This window comes from Arachis hypogaea, chromosome 11 (assembly GCF_003086295.3).
Source record: "Arachis hypogaea cultivar Tifrunner chromosome 11, arahy.Tifrunner.gnm2.J5K5, whole genome shotgun sequence".
NCBI lineage: Eukaryota > Viridiplantae > Streptophyta > Magnoliopsida > Fabales > Fabaceae > Arachis > Arachis hypogaea.
In genome coordinates this window covers 17540242-17558975 of record NC_092046.1, presented here as the reverse complement: position 1 = coordinate 17558975, position 18734 = coordinate 17540242, and the positions used below count along the sequence as shown (strand labels likewise).

The window sequence follows — 18734 nt, the reverse complement described above, 5'->3', positions numbered from 1 at the left end:
GGATATTCCACCACAAGCAAGGCCTATAGAGTTTATCTCAAGGAGCATAGGACAATAGAGGAATCTATACATGTTACTTTTTGTGATTCTAACTTAATTCCCAGTATTGTGAAGGATATTGATTCAGATTGTGAAGAGGCTGCAACAAGTAAAGAAAATCCCAAATCTGTGCAAAATGAAGAATCTGTCAGCCCGGTTTTATCTCGTCAGATTGTAGGAGAAACTTCCATTTTATCTCCTGAGCAGACACGAGAAACTGAAACAGTGAGACCACCAGAAGTTCATCAAAGTTCAACACCTGGCCGAAAACCTAGAGAATGGAAGTCTATGAGGGGTTATCCTCATGACTTCATCATTGGTGATCCCTCTCATGGTGTAACAACAAGATCCTCCACCAAAAGGCAAACCGAACCTAGCAACTTAGCTCTCTTGTCACAAATGGAGCCCAACAATGTCAAACAAGCTCTTGAAGATCCATCATGGGTCAAGGCCATGCAAGAGGAGCTAGCTCAATTTGACAAGAATGAGGTTTGGACATTAGTACCTTATTCGGATGGTATGAAGGTAACGGGTACTAAGTGGGTCTTTAAAAATAAACTTGGTGAGGATGGACAAGTTGTTCGTAACAAGGCTAGATTAGTGGCCCAAGGTTACGATCAAGAAGAGGGTATAGATTTTGATGAGTCTTTTGCTCCGGTAGCTAGAATGGAAGCAATTCGGTTGCTTCTTGCCTATGCCGCCCATAAAGGTTTCAAAATGTTTCAAATGGATGTTAAGTGTGCTTTCCTTAATGGCTTTATTGATAGAGAAGTGTATGTGGCACAACCCCCCGGTTTTGAACATAAAGAGTTTCCAAATCATGTTCTTAAATTATCTAAGGCTCTTTATGGGCTTAGACAAGCTCCAAGAGCTTGGTATGAAAGGCTTAGTACCTTCTTGTTGGAAAATGAATTTCAAAGGGGTACCACCGACACTACTTTATTCATTAAAGCATCTAATGATGATATACTTCTTGTTCAAGTTTATGTTGATGACATTGTATTTGGTTCGGCCAACATTTTCTTGTGTGAAGAGTTTGGAAAACTCATGACTAGTGAGTTTGAAATGAGTTTAATGGGAGAGCTTACTTTCTTTCTTGGCCTCCAAATTAAACAAACTCCTAGTGGTACTTTTATTTACCAAGGAAAATATGCAAAAGAACTTATTAAAAAGTTTGGCCTAGAAAATTCCAAAGCAATGGGCACTCCAATGCATCCTAATACAAAACTTGAAAAAGATGACGATGGCCAAGATGTGGATGAAACAAGGTATAGAGGAATGATAGGTTCACTCATGTACCTTACCTCCTCTAGACCGGATATTGTTCAAAGTGTGGGTGTATGTTCAAGATTTCAATCTCACCCAAAAGAATCCCATCTTACGGCTGTTAAACGCATCATTAGATACATTAAGGGAACTTGTGATTATGGCTTGTGGTATCCTAAATCTGATGAATTTTGTGCAGTAGGGTTTTGTGATGCAGATTATGCGGGAGATAGAGTGGATAGAAGAAGCACGTCCGGCATGTGTTGCTTCCTTGGAAGCTCACTCAACATGTGGTCAAGCAAGAAACAAGCCACAGTGGCTTTATCCACCGCTGAAGCAGAATATATTTCCGCATCTGCATGTTGCACTCAATTAATTTGGTTAAAAACACAATTGGAAGATTACAAATTAAAAATCAATAGTATACCCCTATTTTGTGATAATATGAGTGCAATAAATATTTCAAAAAATCCTGTTTTGCACTCAAGAACCAAGCACATTGAGATAAAGTATCATTTTATTAGGGAACATGTGCAAAAGGGTACTATTGATATTCAATTTGTAAAATCAGAAGACCAAATTGCTGATATTTTTACAAAACCCCTCTGTGAAGACAGATTCTGTACCTTGAGAAAAAGTTTGGGAATGTTTGATTTAAGTTTTATTGAAAATTTGTGAATATTTGATTCTGATCAGTTTTTGCTCGTAGGTTTGGACGAGAAACAATAAATGGCAGAATGGAAGAGCTGTGGTCAAGGGGGAGGCAACGCAGAATTCGAATTTTATGGGCCCCACCAAAAATTCTTTGACCCCACCATGACAGTTTTGTTAGTTTTATTTCTTTTGAAAAGATTAAATCAACAAAATCCCTTGGTTGTCTCATCAAATCTTGTTGGAAGAAGCATGTTGTCAAATCAAATCTTTCCCTCCAACTAATCCCTTGATTTAGGGAAACCTCTTTTCAATTTTTGAAACCCCCCATGGATAATAACCGCTCTCTTAATGGGTAATAACCTCTCTCATTCTCTCTCCAATTAAGCATTTAATGCTACTCCAACCTCCCATCACTCACCTCACTATTCGGCCACCCTTTCATCTCCAACTTCCATCTCCATTGATCTCTTTCATTATGAAAAAGAAAACAGCCCCAAGAAAGAGTGAGAGAATTCGCCAATCTCAAAAACCTTCTACACCCCAATCACACACCCACATTCACATCCATTCCACCTCCTCCTCTTCTCTTTCACCCCCACCAAGAGATCCGAGACTATGAGGCGCAAAGTTATTGCTCAAAAATCTTCTGGAAGAAGGAAGAGCGAGAAGGCGAAGGAGCCCAGCATTGAAGAGGAAGTAGAGGAGTCTCATACCTCACCTTCTCCATCATCGCCGAAAAGAACCTCTCCACATGCATCCGGAAAGAGTTCCAAGAAGACGAAGGGTTTCGAGTTTCATGAAACCAGAGAACCCGCGAACCTTGGGTCAATGGAGTTCAAGAACAAGTTTCACAAACAACACTCACATTTCGATCCTTCCAGGTTCTCTACGTGTGCTGCTTTCGAATTCCACAATGACGTCCTAGAGAAACAGCATTTGTGTCTCTCTTATCTAGTGAACCTAAAATCTCTGGCATCCAAAGGACTCGATTTACAGCCCATGTTTGAAGGTCTTAAATGGTCACCTCTGCTTCATATTCATAAAATGGTGTACCCAGGGCTGGTTAGGCAGTTCTATGCAAATCTAAGGTTTATTGATGGCAGCCTTCACTCTTATGTGAAACGGGTTCAAATTATATTGGATTCTGAAACAATCTCTTCTGCCCTTGGATACATTGATGAAGGGCCAAAGGTTTATATGAGTGATAAATGGGACTCACATGTAGGAGTTACATACAAGCAAGTGATTCATCAAATCTGTGAAAATCTGTCTGGCCTAGATGGAACTGTTCCGACTCATAAGGCTTTGGGTCCAACTAACTCTCTGCTGCACCGCATCATAACTCACATTCTCACTCCTCAAAGTGGTTCTCACAACAGGGTAACTGTATCTAATTGTCTCATAATATTTGCTTTAGTTACTTCAACTCCTATTTCATTTAGCTATATTATGATTCGTCACATGTGGGAGTCTGTGAAAAGTACAAAAAAGGCCAATCTACCTTATGGAATGTTCCTTACATGCATTTTTGAGTACTTTAAGGTAGATTTAACCAATGAGGATGTAGAGAACCGTGTTTCCATGATTAGAGCAGGCGGAGCTGCAAAAAGAGGAAAGAAATCTGATGATGACTTTGAAGGCCGCCCAGAATTCTCAAAGACGACTAGTTCCATCAGAGAGATTCTCACAGAATTCACCAATATGTCCGATCTCATGGTTCAATTTCACAAGTCTGCCCGCAAGCTTGCTTATGAGAATGAATTGGCATGGAAGAAATGTCAAGAAAGGGTCAGTCTAATGTTGGAAAGCCTTGAAAAAGAAGCTGGCAGTGATGGCGCTGAGGAGGAGCCTTACTTTAATCTCTTTGATGATTAACTCTCTGGTTACTGTTTGATATTGGCACAATTTGGCTCAATTAGCTCTTTTGTTTTTTGTTAAGGTTGCAATTGACAATAGCTACCTAGGTGATACTTTGATGACACTGTTTGGTTATGTTTTGAACTGTTATATTGCATGTTCTGTTTTCTGTAACAATATTTTGTGCAGGTGCCCCCATGATGACAAAAGGGGGAGGAAATTTAGGTTCCAAAATTGAAATTGGAACGAAACAGGGGCTGGATGAAAACAGGGGAACAGGGGATGAAATTTTCAAAATTGAAAATTCATGATCACCCTTGTTCAAAGAATGCATGTTGTCATTGCATTCACCATGGTTGTTGCTTAGTTTATCATGATGCATTCACTAATGTTGCTGCTTAGTTTATCAGGATTAATTAATGATCATTTGGCATTTGGTTTATAATGATGGTTGAATTATTTTAATGCCTGATTACTGATTCATCATTGATAAATTTTTTGGATTAAAAAAAAAAAAAACTTATTTTTGGCAGTTCCTTTAAACCATGTAATAAAACTGCTCTGTTTGTTTGTTCAAATACTTTTTCATCATGTTGTTTTGCTCTGATATTTTTAACAGGAAAGGATTTGAAAAACATTTTGATATGAAATTGTTTGAGCAGTAAATCAGTTTGTGATATCAAAAGAGATTTGATTATCAATTAAAACTGCTCATAAATCAAGCATTTAGCATCATAAAATATGCTAAATAACATCGTCATTAGAAGCTTGATTCAAATGTTACAGGTTCATGCTTCCCTTGAAAAATAAGCATACATCAAAGGGGAGCTATGTGACATTTAGAAAGGGGGAGAAATTCAAATTCAAAGGGAGTATCCTTTACTCAATCTCTAAATTTCTTTCCATTTCAATTTTAATAATGTTTGTCATCAAGGGGGAGATTGATGAGTTTGGAAAACTCTTATTTTTGATGATGAACAAACATTATTAAAATATTTAAATACAAAATTATTAATTTGATCTTGATTCATATTTGCTTAATTAATAATTTTGTTGTGCAGATTTTATGATGGGCCGAGAATTAATGAAATGCAGCAAGCCCAAAATTAAAATTTGCAACCAGCTGTGATTAATGTTTCTTGCATTTTGGCTGAATGGTTACAATAGAAGTTGGGCAAAAATAAAGTTTGTTACTTCAAAGCCCAAAGAATGCTTTCCTACTTGATCATTGCTTGATCCCAATTCTATCAGGAAAGCAAATGTTAACCAATTGGGCCAGAATAAATTCCAATGTTACAAAGCCCAATATTATTTTAGTGAATGTTTCCAAGCTTGGTCCGAAACCAAGTTTAAAGAAAAGCAAGTGTTACTACTTGCTTCCAACGGACTCCATCTCTCCTTTTTGGATGGATTTCAAAATTAATCTAATGCTTTGGAAACATAAGAAAGAGAGAGAAGATTGATTTGATGGCTATTATGATTATACACGCATCTCAGCAAAGGGGAGTAGGAAACATGAGTGCACTTTTATTCTTTCTCTTTGCTACATTAAATATTTGATCATAAACCATTGAATATCTTATTCTCTCTCATCTCTTTCTTGCTTCTTCTTTGGTCTTTGTCCAGTAAACCATGGACGCCGCGCTCACTAACCAACAGAAAGAAGAAGCTGCATGCATCAAGACCATCAAGTTGATGATGGCAAGAAAACATACTAAAATAAAAATGAGCTGTGGCTAAGATACTTACCAAATATGGTCAGATTTGGTGAGGTTATCTTGAGCTTTGCATGCTCAAAAAGGAAGAAGAAGATCTCGGCCAGCAAGGGAGATTCTTGAAGCATGGCTTGTCTTTGATTCTGCTCAACCACCACAGGGAGTAGCTAGAGTGGCGAAGTGATGGTTGAAGGCAGAGATTGAAGCAGATGAAGTCATCATCATCATGAAGCATCAAGGGCCAGAATTCCATCTTGGAGAGCAAGCCAAGGATGGAGAGCTCGGATTGATGTAGGGTGATGATCAAGAAAGGTTTAGAGGTAATTGCATGTTGGTTATTACATGGTTATCTCTTATCTCTCTTAGTGGCCGAACCGGATTTGTTGAAGGAGGAAGAAGTTGGTTCGGTTTTGGCTTCAAGTGTGGAGGCTTTCCTCTTCTTTAAAAAGGGGGAACAACCACTGTTTGAGGCAAGGAGAAAATTTGAGAGTGCAAGGCACAGAGTTCTCAGAGCTACCTGAGCTAACAGTTTTCTCTTCTCCTTCAATGTATTCTGTCTTGTAATTTTCTGTTTAATTTTGTCATGTCTTGAGTCTCATGGTAAAAGGCAAACAGTGAGGTTTGTAATGAAAAAGCCATAGAGCGGAAAAAGGCAGAGAGTGCAAAATTAAAAGAAAAAGCCATAGATGTCTTAGAGTTCCTTTGTTCATCTATGTTGTGTTTCATGATTCTGTGGGAATCCCCTTGTAAGTTGGGTTAGCACTTTACAAGTTGTAATCAGATTGATTATAGTGAAATTCCATCATGTTTGTGATGGAGACTGGATGTAGGCTGCACTGCACTTAGCAGCTGAACCAGGATATATCTGGGTGTAATCTTCAACTCTTCTCTCCTACATTTCTATTTCTACTGCACAGGAGCAAAAACTAATATTATCTCGTGCCAAGTGACGAGACAAACAAAAAAGTCTCGTAGCTAGGGACGAGACAAAACAAAGTTGCTCGTGTCCAGTGACGAGCAAAAACAGAAAAGTCTCCTCTGAGTTCAGCAAGTGTTAGCAACATAAAAAGGGGGCTAAGATTCAAACCCCCCTTCTCTTAGCCACTGAAACCATCATATATATATATATAACTTGTTTACTCTATTTATTACTTTATATATCTTGAAGCTTTTTGCAAGGTTTTATATAAAATCTATTTCTTTTTCGTGCTTGCGTGCCTTAGTTATTGTGTGTGAACGCTTCGCGCTTTGTATCTCTATTTTATACGTCTTTGATCTTCTATTCCTTCATCGGGCTTCTAGTTTTATTATTTCTTGATTATATATTATTGTATAAGTTTTAGAACTATCGTGATATTTTATTGCCTTTACTTTACGGCTAGAGGATAAAGCTTAGTATGATAAGGTGTTACACATGTTATTCTGGATAAAACCCGACACAAAAGTCGAGTCGAAGTTGACATCAAATACGTCATCAGAGCATGAAGTTTTCCAGTAGACATCTTTTCCATCGAGAGATAAACTAGTCAAGGCTGAAATCTCCATTAAGGTCGGACCCATCATTCCATATGGGAGATGAAAGTTATTTGTGACTGGGCACCAAAAGTATAAACTATCCCCAAGAAGGGACAGTGTAAGACAAGTCATGAGTAGCTAGTCGAAGAGCAGATACTATTCCTAAAGATTTTGACACAGATTTGTAAATTTGAAAAAGTCTCGACAACTATGTTGAAAATGAGGAAGTTGACTCCTTAGGAAGTGCAGTCCTAAACACTCGATTGACAAAATAGTTGGCTTTAACATTTTTACAAAAAATCAAGGAAAAATGCTCATGGGGAGAAGGGAAGAAAGAGAAAATTGACTCAATTTGTTCTTGGGTAGAGATTGGCCCTAATTATGAATTTAAGACGTTGAAAACTCGAAAGGGAAGTAATACATGGCTACGTCATAAGGTGGTGGTCTCTACGTCAGGATTGGGAGCTCTTAAAGTCCCATCATCATTGTAAAATTGTGGCACGTTAGTAACTAAAGGTGGAGGACCTACGATTTGAACGTCGTCATCACCGTCTTGGAAGGAAGAAGTGGGAGCAGTAGAAGCTCCACCTAGAGCAATGGTAGCGTCCATAGCAGCCATAGCAGCATCGGTAGAAGCAGGTAGAGAAAAAGCCATGGTAGCTCCTACAATAGAGGTGGTGACAGAAATGGTGGTAGTAGTAGTTGCAACAATGGTGGCGAATGATGATGATGCAGCAGTAATGACTAGTATACTGCTAGAATGAAGACCGGAGTGAGAATCGATGAAGGAATGAGAAGATGGATTTGCAAATAAAAGAAATGTTTTGAAGAAGATGAAGGAAGAAAAAATATTTCTAGGAAGTGAAAGGTCTCTAAAAGGTGAAAAATACTGAATGATAATAAGACCTGGAGAATGCAAAAGGTTTTGAAGGAGTAAAGGCCCGTTAAAGCCCATTGAAAATGTAACACATTTCCAGAAACACGCGAACCGTTTCATTTCTTGTAACCATTTTTAAAATTTGAAAATTTGAAAAGGCACGTGAATGGCACGGGATTAGATAAAACTGATCATTTCATATTTTGAAAAGATAAGTTTTAAGAAAAAATTTGTTAGTATAAATTTTGACCCATAAAGATTCGATTTATAGGGAGTCGAAATGTAATTAAAATTATTGTCATTTGGTTGCAGAGATTCTCTTTTAAGTACGAAAACAAAAGACATTTGAGGTCAAAGGATTGCTGGTTTAAAGTAAGTCGAGCATCTATCAGGGTCGACACCATGTGGTCCAATACAGACACGATGCAAGAACGTGGGGTTTAAAGGACAAGGTAAGATAGAACGTGGGAGTACCATATGAAGATTCTTCAAAATGTAAGATCATGGCCGGAGAAAAAGGAAAAATCAAGGTAGTGGTCAAAACTCTTCAGGATCAGGTCCACCTTTGAGGTCTATAAATAGAAGAAATTTAGAAGAAAAAAGAAAGACTTCAATCAACAACACTAGATCATCACATAAATTCTATAAAAATTCTCAATCTCAGCGACACAACAGAAGAGCATGGAGTGCAAGTGCATGTGAATGTTGGAGCCATTTTATTTTATCTTTCATTTTTCTTTGTTTTAATTTCTTTATTTTGAATTTTTTTATTATTTTACTTTCTTTTAATTTCTATTTCATTTTGACATTTTTATTTATTTATTTTCACTTATTCAAAATTCTATTTTACTTCATTTCTGTTTTATTTGCTACAATTATTCACTGATAGTTTAACACAGTGCATTTTGACATGAACGCTAAGTAATTTTCAGATCGAGTTCACTTTTTTTTGGAGGAGTTATAACTACTTTTCGAATTAAGATCTTCATATAAGTTCGATTCGACACCCTATCGAAATAAAAAACAAAATTGAGTGAAACAGTATTATATTAATTTAAATGTACACAAAATTAAGACATTATGAAAATATAAATATAGCAAGTTTCTATATCTGTTCTCTCGTGTATTATTCATAGATAATTAGATATAAATGGGTGCAAGTAAAATTAAAATAGTTTAATTACTCTATTAGTTCCTATAATTTCGTGAAATTTTCAATTATGTTCTTATATTTTTTTTTCTTTTAATTTGGTCCTTGCACCAAATTGTTTTTTCAGTTGAATTCCTACACTTTTTTTTCTTTTATTTGAGTCCTTGCACTAATTTTTTTTTAGTTTAGTCCCTATATAATTAAGCCAATTACTACCAAGAGGAACCTAATTGAAAAAAGAATTTGGTACAAAGACCCAATTAAAAGGAAAAAAAGTATAGGAATCTAATTGAAAATTTCGCAAAACTATAAGAACCAACAGAATAATTAAACCAATTAAAATTGATATTATTGGGTCATAGCATAGCTAAAGTTGCAATTTGACAATTATACTATACTATTAGGTTGATGACGGAGATATGACGAAAGAGAAGCCAAGGGAAGGGGTTCCACCACATGAAAATGGTGGGGCTTGGCATGTTGAGTAATTTGAATGATTGGTTATACTTAGTTTAATCATAGTCCCATACAAGCATATGATGATTGGCTTGCCTTGTTTTATGACCATATCATATCATATCAAATCATAGAAGAGAAAGAGAAGAGAGGTCCCCGAAGTCGCATCCGAAAAGTTTAATTACAATAACGTGTCATGCCGCATTCACGACACTGCTCATTAATCCCGTTGTTGACTTGTAAGAGGATCTTAGCCTCTAAGCTCATGCCATCATGCATCATGAGAAACCCTGCCTGCGCTACCTACCAAAATAATGTTAAAACACTTAGAAGTATTCCTAATTTTTTTTCCCACACAGAAGATGTATTTCATTGAAACAGTAGACATGCGACACTTAACAGATAACAGAAATATTTAAATTTTAAGTTTTAAAAAATTGATAATTTTAATGTTAAACTAAAATTAAGAAGTCTAATATTTGATTTCAATAAATCCTAAGTGATTAAAACTGAGACTGATCTGAGTCTTTTTTTAATTTGTTGATCTACACATAAAGTGTAATAATACTACAGCAAAAATTATTTTTAATGATAAGTTTTTAGTAATAATAACATAATGGTAAGAGTAAAGTATCGTTTTTATCCCCAACTTTTGGAGTAAATTCTATTTGTGTCCCTAACGTTTAAATCGTCCTATTTGTATCCTTAACGTTTATAAAAGTGATTCAATGTTATCCTACTATCAATTATACTAACAAATCAGATTATATTTTTCAATTATTCTCACTTGAATGTATTTATTCTCAATTAGGTCTCACTTGGATGTGTTCGATTTTAATATTATACCCACTATTTGTGTTTAGATTCAATTATGTCCCTAGAAAAGTGAATTATGTAAATGTTGTAGGAATTATTTTCAACTTTTGATGAGCTATTTTTCGGAGTGGATCATCGATTCTATCACAGACATTTGTATTATAACTTCAAGAAGAGATTTTCAAAACTCAAACTAAAGCGCTCATGATGTGTAATTAACGGCAGGATAACATTGAATCACTTTTACAAACGTTAGAGATACAAATAGGACGATATAAACGTTAGGGACACAAATAGGATTTACCCCAAACGTTGGGGACAAAAAGAATACCTTACTCTAATGGTAATTATATATTGTTTGTGGCTATTAAAAAAAGTTTTTATCAATAATTATATAATTACCGCTAAAATTTTTTAATGATAAAGCATAAGACGGCTAATATCTAATTGCCGATAAATATATTAGCGGCTATTTTTATTACCGCTAAAAATAAAATAAATAGCTATTAAAAATAATTTTTCTAGTAGTGAACATGGTGAGATATCCTTTCTTCTTCTGCAACTAAATCTAAATCCTTTCCTAATCTGAAAATTTCATGTTCAAAAATCAACTTTTGATGGATCATTCTCTCATATCTGAGCAACTTGCACCAACATACTTATACTACCCATAAAAAAGAGGAAACAAAACATTACAAATAAAGAGAAAGCACACCACAAGGGGTTATTGAAGATAAAAAAAAAACTAACAAGAAAGCAAGATGGTGAAGCAGAAATGAAACAGGAGAAAAAAACGAAAGAGATAGCGCAAAACGAAAATGGAAAAAAGAAGATGATGGAAGAAGTAAAGGTGGGAAATAAAAGAAAGGTACTATGGGAGAGAACAAGAGAATCACAGGGGGAAATGGAGAGAAGAAAGACAGAGAGGAGGGCATAGAGGGGAAGAGGGTGGAGGAGAAAGATGGTAGGAAGGGAAGAGGGAGAGTCATTGCTGTCTTGCAAGATTGATGGTAGCAACAATCCTTCTACTACAAGAAATTACCGAAATAACGATGGATTCTGGTGGTCCTTAAAACTTTAGTTGCTAATTAGAAAAAAGCGGCCAACTTCGGTCGCTAACCATTATCAACCGATTTTTGAACAAGGTCACCAAGCCTTCACCAAAGAGTATCGGTCGTTAAATCGGTCGCTAAAATAATCAATTGCTAAATGGTGCCCAAATTTTCCATCGTTAAATTGGTCGCCAATGCCTGATTTGAAAATCTAAAATCGGTCGCTAATTCCTAAACTAAAAATCTAAATCGGTCACTAAATCGGTCGTTGTTCCTAATTTTATAATTATAAATTTTTACTAATTTTATGTTTACCACTATTAAAACTTAATTTTCATAAATAATTATATTTCTACAAAATATAAAAAGAACCAAGCATATATTAATTTATCAAATAAATACCAAAACATTCACAATGCCTACATAGAAATATAGAATTTAAAATACTAAAAATTTCTAAATACATCATATTTATGATCCACAATCTAGACTAAAATATGATAAAAATAATTCATGAATAACATAACTATGCTATATTCAATATCTACTTAGACCAAGCAACTGTATCTATCTCAGCTTGTACACTTTGGTATAACTCGAGCATCTTTCAAGGGCACCACGTCAAAAATTGGTATGCTTTTTACTTTCCTCCCTCATTCTCTCTAATGAATCAAGAGCTGCAAGAAGGAAATATTCAGAATAAAACTGATACAGTTCGGTTGCAAATTAATAACAAATTTAACACACAACATTTTCATACATAAAAAATCTTAGCTAGCATGAAAAATTTTCAGCAAAGGAAATAAATTCTTCTACCCCTTTTGTAAATTCACTAGTTAAATACAGAAGAGGAAGAATTAGTACTTTTCAGTTCCATAGATACCAATCTACATTCTCAATATATCATCTTTCTGAAACTAACTTAACCAAGCATAAGGCAACATTCAAATGCAAATGGATTCATAAGTAAACAAAGAATTATTATTAAACAATAAGAAAAAAATGCAATAGGGAGAATAAGTTTTTACTTGTTCAGTTCAAGTTACAATGTGACCCTTTTTCTTAGTTAATTTTTTTGCAAATATTGTATTTTACAATGGCCACTGCAAGACTCTGCCAATTGCACTCTTCATCTTCTTCTTCTTCTCTATGCCATGTATCTCTTGTATGTGGTAGAGTTTCATGCAGAGCACTTCGGTCTGGGTTCATCTTTTAGTTTCAACATCTTCACCGGACAAAACAATATTCCAGATTGAAAATTCTAGTGTCATAGCTTGCCTAAGAGCTAAAAGATTACTCTTTTTTCCGCTGCTCTTTTTTTTTATTTGATTTTATTTTCATATATTCAATTTTGATTTTTCTCAATAGGCCACTTTTCCAAGACTACTTTTTTTTTAAATAATATATTTGTGGGCTTTCAGATTTCATTCTTGCTTCTTGTTTGCTTCAGTTGGTGGTTGATGTTAATTCTCGCTTTTTTTTTTATAATATTGATAAGCATTATATTGAATGTGAGAGTTTTACAATTCAATGAATTTATACTTTTCATACTAATATATAGTGATTGGACTTAAATCAAACGTGTTCTAAGAAACACTAACTCTATGAATAAATGTATTCAATCACAGTTACCTTTGACTTTAATTTTTCTTTTTAATTTTCATACAGTGCAGAAGTGGCCTATGAAATTGTAAATGCCGCTCCTCAATTGGCACACCACTGTGAAGCCTAGGTGAAGCCCACTTCACTAGGTACTGCTCAAATAAGAAATACGTAAAATAATAAAAGGCAAAAGGAGAAAATAAAATTAAATGCAAGTCACTCTCTTGATGAACGATTACCTATTAGGTTAAAAAATATAACAATATATATTAACATAATAGTAAAACTAATATTCTAAAATACTATATTATTATAACAATGAAAAGTATATTAAATATTTAAAAACAATATAAAAATAAACTGAAAGACAATAGACAATAGTGGTTCAACTAATAAATAGATAATGGAAGGTTAAAATTTTTTTCCAAAAAGTGGTAAAGCTTGGTAATATTTTCAAGTGACTGAGTTTTATAGAGATGCTAGACAAAAAAAGCTAGGCTATTAATTCTAGTGAAATGACGAATAAACATTAACATGTTACATACTTTCTATGAAGAAAATTTGTTCATCTTGTCATGAATCAACAAGAAATTACACAAGGTGACCTATTGACATAGAAAAATTTGTCATATACGACAGGTGAGTTTTGAATAGCGACCAGAGTGTAGTTCATGTTCTCTAAACTATAATTACATAAATTTAAACTTGAAAAATGAAGGCAGATCCTATGATGTGCATTCCCCATTTCAGTATCACAAACTTAACGACCCCAGCATGCTTAGTACCATCTTGTTTCGGGAAAACAAATTTCCTAACAATTCTATCACCTAAAGCAGCTCCAGCCATGATGATGCTCAGTATTACAACAATAGAAACTTGTAAAACCACTATGAGAAATATTTTATGACAAAGAATGTAACATATCACTAATTAACTGTTATTACTGGAATCAGAATGCAGTGTTTTATTGATTAGTTAGAATTATAGTAAAGATATTTAAGAGACCTTTCAACTCTCATAACATTCCCAATTACTCAAATGACTATATACTCTTCCCTCTACCCTATCTCATCTGTTTATACTAATCAAGTGATGAGTAGCACTTACTAATGAAAACTAATTTGTATGCTAATGAATCTCTAAAATAGACAATTCATGCCAAGTCATATAGGATGAGGGAGGAATTCATAATATTTGTGATAACTAGCAAAGATGGTCCAACATTCAGCAGGCATTATGCAGCATGGAGGATCGACCTTTATTAACCCACATTGCTGCTGATCCATAATGTGAATGCAAGTGCCATTAGGCTAACCTTGTGGTTCAACTGAGGAAAGAAGGCGACAAAAGTAGAATGAGAAAGTTGGTTGAAGAGTATGGCTAAGATCAAGAAGGAGGAAAGAATTGGAGATTTGGGAAAAAGGAAGAGGATGTCAAAGAACGAAAGTAATGTTGTGGCTTCCATGTAGTATGTACAAGAAAAATACCATTGGTGACTCAATAATTTGACATAGTTTTACTAAATGTAGGAATCAAAATGGTGATATTTAAACAATAAGAGATTAGCAGCTAAAAAAATTAGAGAGGAACCAAAATTATACCATAGTTGATACTTCCAGAAGGGCACTAGACCCCTGATGAAGCAAAGAAGCATCTAAGATTCTGAAATTAAAGCTTTCCAAAAGGACAGAATTAAAAACCAGATCGAAGAGCCCTAATAAAAAGTTGCACTAGGACCATAAAATTATAAGAATACTTCAAGGTTTCTCCTAGCAGAACAACAAAAAAGAGAGAGTAGAGCAAAGAAGCAATGGCCCCAAGGAGCAAGAGAGTAGAATAATATTACAGCTATTACAGCTAGGATTTACCTCCAATTTTTCAATTTGTTACCAAGGAGTTTAAATTCAGATCACAATGCTTCAAGCTCATCTATTACAGCTATTAATCTCTGTTATTAAAAAATAACATGCAAGACACAAAATCACTAAATACCAAATACATAAATTACTAAATTAAAACAAAGCTAATGTGTGAGGAGAGAATAAAAAACAGACAAGAAGCTTCAAGATTCTGCTATGTGTAGAGAGAGATCTCAATCTTCTATTATTGCCACTAACTAAACTAACTTCTAGATAAATATGGATCTAACTAACAAAGAGATATATTACAAATTTAAGCTTCATAATAACTCGGTATATTCAAGGTTTTTTTGCAGAAGAAAAAAGAACCAGAAAACTATCGTAAGTCATTTTTGCAGGCTCGTATGTTCTTCTAGTGAGAAAATCTACTTAGCATATTTCTGTGGTTAGAGATGATTCCAAAATAGATATGGTGAAAAAATCCTAACAGAATGGATTGGAATTTGGATTAGGGAATAGAGTACCTGCTTGAACAAATTTGGATTAGGGAATAGAGTCGACAAGCCAAATCTTCTTGCAGGTTTCTTCCACTGGAGCTTTTGTCTGTCCAATAAGATAGTGTTCAAAAATATATACATATGTATATAAATTTCATAAAATAAAATGTCACGAAAAATGAAGAATATAACTCTATCAATTTTTTTTACCTGTTTTGATATCTCACGTGCTATCAACTCTGCAATACCAGTTCCAGCCTTCATCAACCAAAAGATTAAAGTAAGAAAGGAACATTGATATCATTTCATTTTATTTCATAGACATTGTATATTCAAGCATTCTCATAAAGTTATATATTTCTAAGGTAAAATGAATAGAGCCTCAAGAAAAGGTATAAAAGGTTTTTACACTGATAATAATACATACTAAATCTTTTTTTCCCTTCTGAAATAGTAACATGACTTTGTGAAATAGAAATAATGAAACAAATTTCTCCAAGACACTAACCTCTCTAGCACCCAAAAGTAAGAAGGTATGGTCAGCTAAGGATCCCCTAACTAATTTTAAGGAAGCAAGCAATCCTTCTAATACCATAGATGTTGTACCCTGAAAATAAACCAAAGAAGATTAGTCATTATGTAACCTTAAATTAGAATAAGCAACTGTATTAACATTTGCTACCTGAATATCATCATTGAAAACAAGATGAGATGAACTGTATTTTTCAAGCAAATCGAATGCATTATGATTCGCGAAGTCTTCAAACTGAAGAAGAACGAGGAAAATCAGGAAAACATTTGAAAAAAATATAGAGATTGGAGTGTTGAATCTGATATACCAACAGTCATTGAACTTTTCGATCGAAGATTCAAGAATTGGAATGCAAACCATACAATGCTTGATTTAATTCTAAAATCTAAAGCATTTTTCAGAGGCCAATGTCTTAATTAATAGATTTAAACCCTAAATTATGAATTCAGTGAGAAGAAACTTATCCAATCGTGAAAACACAGGGTTGATGTTTAGACATTAGAATAGCGAAATCGAAACCCTAAAACACTGACGACAAGACTTATCAAAAGCGTTTTTTGTCCATCTCTGCCTTTTCCTTCTTAGCTTGCTGCTTCTGTTTCTCCGACCTCTCTCTCTCCCGTTTTTGCACACATAAAAGATCAACAGAATTGGGCTTTGAAGAAGGAGAAAGAGAAAGGGAAAGGGAAAGGAAAAGAGAAGGGGAGAGATACCTTGATGTAGACGTTCTCTTTGGCCTGCTCCTCTTCACTGAGAACTCTACCTTTGTCACTGTAGAAGCGAGAGAAAGCAAGCGAGATGTTGAGTCCAGAAGACAACGGCGATGGCACCGAAACTGGAGAAGACGACGATGACAGCTGCGAGTCTAGAAGATGATGGCGATGGCATCGAGATTGGAGAATACGAGGACTGTTAAGGGGGAGAAGTGTAGCTCAGTAACTGTTTGAGAAGGTGAGAATGGTGACTAGTGAGGGTGAGTTAGGGTTAGTGAGGGTAGAGTAATTTAGTAAATATTTTAAATTAGCGACCGATTTACCGACTGATTAGTTATAATATTATTATACCGCGGTCGCTAAATTGGTCACTATCTTAATTATTAGCAACTGATTTAGTGACCATCAGCTTAGCGACCGAGTTAGCGACCAATCTTTTTCAGCTTATTTTTCTATTAGTTGCAAAATCGGTAGCTAAATTAAAAAATAGCGCCCGATTTTGTGACCAACACTCTCAAGCATTACTTCTTCATTTCAGTTGCTAATTCGGTCGCTAAATTAAAAAATAGTGACCGATTTTAGCAAGCAACTTTATGTTACTTGTATAAAAACCTTATCGGTCGTTAAATTGGTCACTATTAGTGACCAATTACTTTGGTCACTAAAATTTGTCGCTGATTGTAATTTAGCGACCGATTTAGTGACTACCGTTTTTCTGGTCCTTAAAATCTTATATCGGTTGTTAAATCCGTCGCTATTAGTAACTAATTTTTTCGGTCACTAAAATCGGTCACTATTCTAAAACTTTATTGTAGTGTATGTTCAAGCAACCAAAGAATTTACATCAGCCCCAGTGAAAGAATGCTTCGAAACTATGAAGGTGGAGAATTTTTCTCCAAATTATTTTACTTTGGATATATATACCCGTAACTTAAGTTAATAGATATTAACATGTTTATTAAATATGTGAAATAATAATAAATATATGTAATAGTAATAAATATATGATCTGTCCCGTATAAAATTCATTAACTGAATATTACCCGGAACAAGTTCAATTTTAAAAATGATATCTTCAAAGTATAATCCTTTCCTATCTATTTTTTCCACGTGACCCAGGAGACATATAACTCAGAAGAGACCCATTCAAACAAACCGATAAGAATTTAAAGTGTAACTAAATAAAAGCATCACCCACCAACGTGGCTAATAAATCAAAAATTGATTATACTTGAAGAATGATCAATAATGCTACTTCTCCATCTATAACCGAGTCATGAAAGTACGATAAGGCATAACCAGAGAACACATTGATACTACGAGTGATTAGGTTTTGTTAACACTGATACTACTTCACCCCATTCTTTTTGTTTCCATTCTCTTTTTAGCAGAAATCGGACCATGACCAACGTACAACTTCTTCCTCCATCGACAGCAGAGGAACTGTTACCCATGGTTGTTGCGTTATAGGCAAAAAAAAAAAAAATCAGAGGATGGTCGAGCAGTTGGTCCAGCACAATGGTAATGCCAATGTCAATAATAATGGTAAATTGAATAGACCCTGAGTTTTCAAATGCCCATGAACTTCACTCTTCCCACACCCCTGAAGCTTTATGATGGACTTGGGACCCGAACATGCATGTCACAAAATTTCATTCAATGATGTTATTGGATGGTCTTTCATACCCTATCTTATGTCATTCATTTTCGAGCTTTTTAGATGGTGCTGTTTTACTTTGGATTTTCTCTTTGTCTCCAAATTCTATTTCTACCTTTCAAGAGTTTGCCAACCTTTTCACGAACAACTGTCTAATTAAGATATATGTCCATGATTCTGATACTTGAGTGCGATCAAACAACTAAACAAGGTCAATATGAAAGCCTTCGAAACTACATGGCGAGGTTCAACAAAATAGAAATGGAGATCTCTGACCTCAATCCTAAAGTCCACTTTCATGTTCTTAAGAGTGGTCTTTGTCTTGAAAAGTTTCAAGAGGCCGTTGCTATTGCCAAGCCGAAGACATTGGCCAAATTCTGCAAAAAAGATGGTCAACAAAATGGAAATAAAAGAGCTCTGACAAGCTTGATGGGAGGGAGAAACAAAGCCCGAACAGATTGCAAAGGAATATTTTGT

The 18734-nt window shown here is 34.9% G+C and overlaps 1 long non-coding RNA gene across 3 annotated transcripts; it reads right to left on the bottom strand.

Moving 5' to 3' along the window:
- Positions 1-11759: 11759 nt before the first annotated feature.
- On the bottom strand, positions 11760-16834 carry LOC112720444 (uncharacterized). 3 transcript variants are annotated; one of them, XR_011867349.1, is made up of 6 exons: positions 16601-16834; positions 15864-15962; positions 15566-15613; positions 15383-15461; positions 13030-13151; positions 11760-12074 (listed from the first exon to the last, which is right to left on the bottom strand). It is a non-coding gene; the product is annotated as an uncharacterized lncRNA (long non-coding RNA). The 3 variants fall into 3 exon arrangements; XR_011867350.1 differs by lacking the exon at positions 13030-13151 and adding an exon at positions 14868-14947 and having other exon boundaries at positions 12034-12074; XR_011867351.1 differs by lacking the exon at positions 11760-12074 and adding an exon at positions 14868-14947.
- Positions 16835-18734: the final 1900 nt, after the last annotated feature.